The sequence below is a fragment of the Mastomys coucha genome, unplaced genomic scaffold, assembly GCF_008632895.1.
Source record: "Mastomys coucha isolate ucsf_1 unplaced genomic scaffold, UCSF_Mcou_1 pScaffold3, whole genome shotgun sequence".
Taxonomy (NCBI): Eukaryota; Metazoa; Chordata; class Mammalia; order Rodentia; family Muridae; genus Mastomys; species Mastomys coucha.
In genome coordinates, this window is record NW_022196909.1 from 4,150,223 (window position 1) to 4,153,423 (window position 3,201).

Below are 3,201 nucleotides of genomic sequence, written 5' to 3' on the forward strand. Positions count from 1 at the left end.
AAAAAAAAAAAAAAAAAGAACATCTAACTTGTATTTCAGGAAAGTTGGGAACCAGGAGATCTTTCACCAGAAAACTTTGGCAACTTCTATAGTACTAGACACTTCCCAAAGGGTATTTAAATTTTTACCTTTATAACCTGACATATTTTAGGATAAATTATAAAAAAAGCAAAACAAGAAATGGCTATTGGTTTGAACAGCACATAAAAAATATATATATATATATGCATTCTCTTTGTAGCAGATGGTTTATTTGTTCAGGACAGAAATTTACAGAGAAAGTTCACACTGCATTTTGGTCACACTGCTTTTTCTCCTTAAGGTTGTGTGAGTTTCCTTGAAGAATAATTCGAGCACCTACTTCCTCAGAGGCAGAAGTTCTGTAAGTCCACATGGAAATTTGCTCAGAAGAGAGTTGTTTAACAGCATCTGTAGGAGCTGTCAATCATGTCATTACTTGCTGATGAAGGCTAACTGCAAGAGTGATTTAGATTATTGTGACATTCACCCTACTACTAAAGTGATAAGCTCTGAGTTATGTACTTTTAGTTGTTAATTTCTATGGAATCTTGTTTTCTGTAAAAGCAAATAGAGGGTAAAACAGTAACTGGAAGACATATGCTAAATTTGTCTGTGGATATTTTTGTAAGACAGGCAAATTAAAAGTAAGAATTTAGAGATTTAAGCTTTTTCTCATAAGGGACTTTTAATAATAAAATTATTAAAAATTTTATATATAGACAAGGTTGTTCACTCTCTCCATATCTATTTAATATTGTATTTGAAATCTTAGAACAATAAGACAACTGAAGGAGATCAAGAGGATAGAAATTGGAGTGGAGGAAATAAAAGTATCTTCATTTGCAAATGATATAATAGTATGTTCAAATAACCTTCAGAAAACCACAACAGATGACAAACACTTATAGCAAAGCAGCAGGATACAAAAATAACTCAAAAAACTGTAACCTTCCTGTATACAAATGACAAATGGACTAAAATAAAATCAGGGAAATATCTTTCAAAATAGCTTCAGACAATATAGAATATCTTAGGTAACTCTAAACAAGCAAATGAGAGACTTGAGTAATAAAAAAACTAGGACATTGAAGAACGAAATTGAAAAAAATACCAGAAAATGGAACAATATTCCATGCCCATGGAGTAGTAGGATTAATATAGTAAAAATAGTGTTCTACCAGAAAAAATCTACAGAAACAATCACTACAACCCCATCAAAATTCTAAACAATTCTTCACAGATCTTGAAAGGACAATCCTCAGCTTCACATAGAAACAAACAGACAAAAAATTCCAAACTGATAAAAGAAGTCCTGGGGTATCTGATTTTATGCTGTACAACAGAGCTATGGTAACAAAAACAGCCTGGTTTTGACACAAAAACATAGACATTGATCAATAGATCAAATTGAAGACCCAGAAGTAAATCCACATGTGATTTTTTTATATGAAGAAGCCAGAAATACAAACTGGCAAGAAGACAGTATCTTCAACAAATGATCAAACTAGATGTCAGCATGTAGAAGAGTACAAAGTGGTCCAAACTTATCACCCTGTACAAAACGCAACTCCAAATAGATCAATGACCTCAACACAAGCCAAAATACATGGAATCTTGTATAAAAGAAAGTGAAAAATAGCTTTGAATTGATTGACACAGGAAAAGACTTTCTGAAAATAACACTGTTAGCACAAGCACTAACATCAGTAATTAATAAATCAGGAACAAACATGGTATGCATTCACTGATAAGTGCTTATTAGCCCAAAAGTCCAGAATAACCAAGATTCAGTTCACAGACCATATGAAGTCTAAGAAGAAGGAAGACCAAAATGTGGATGCTTCAGTGCTTTATAGAAGGGTGAACAAAATACTCACAGGAGGAAATATGGAGACAAAGTGTGAGGAAAGGCCTTACAGAGATTGTTTTCCATCCCATATACAGTCACCAAACCCTGACATTATTGTGGATACTACAAAGCGTTTGCTGATAGAAGCCTGATATGGCTGTCTCCTAAGAGGCTCTGCCAGAGCCTGACAGGAGGAAGCTCACAGCCAACCATTGGACTGAGCTCGGGGGTCCCCGATACCTCCATCGGGATGGAGAAGGGACTGAAGGAGCTGAGGGGGTTTGTAGCCCCATGGAGGGAGCAATAGTTTCAACAGTCCAGATCCCCCAGAGCTGGGGACTAGACCACCAACCAAAGAATACATATGGAGTGACCCATAGTGCTGGCCACATATGTGGCAGAAGATGACCTTGTTGGATATCGGTGAGAGGAGAAGCCCTCAAGTCTGAGGGTGTTCAATGCCCCAGTGTAGGGGAATGCCAGGGCAGGAGGATGGGAGGGTGGGTGGAGAAGTACCTTCATAGAGACAGGGGCAGGGAATGCGATAGAGAGTTTCTGATCGGGGAGACCTGGAAAGGGGAAATTATTTGAAATGTAAATAAAGAAAATATTCAAGAAAGAAAATAAAATTATATTTAAAAAAGAAAAAAATATAAAGTAAACGAGACCTCAGATTTATACAGAGAATTTTTAAAAGAGGAAACTCAGGCTGCTGAGAATCATTTAAATGTGCAACATCCTTAGTTATCAAGGAAGTCCAAATCCAAACCACCTTGAGATTTAGTCTTACACCCATCAGAATGCACAATACAATAAATGATACCTTATGCTGATGAGGATGTGGAGTAAGAGGAACACTCATCCATGACTGATCAGAGTGAAATCTTGTTCAGCCATTGCGGAAATCAGTATGGTGGTTCCTCAGAAAGAGGGAAATGGATCTACCTCAAGATCTACTCATAGGCATATGCCCAAAGGGTGTTCTGTCTTCCCACAGAGACACTTACACAACTATGTTCATTGCCGCTCTTTTCATCAGAGCCAGAACTCAGAAACAAACTAGATGCCCTGCAACAGACGAAGGGAATATAGATAAGTGGTATATTTATGCAGTGTGGTATTACTCAGCTGTTTAAAAAAAATGAAACAGTGAAGTTCTCAGGTAAATGACAGAATTAAAAAAAAGCAGCAGAATAATCCTGAGTGAGGTAACCTGAACACAGAAAACAAGTATGGAATGCATTCACTTACATATGAATATTAGCTCTACTGTTTCTCTCTCTCCTCTCTCCTCTCTCCTCTCTCCTCTCTCCTCTCTCCTCTCTCCTCTC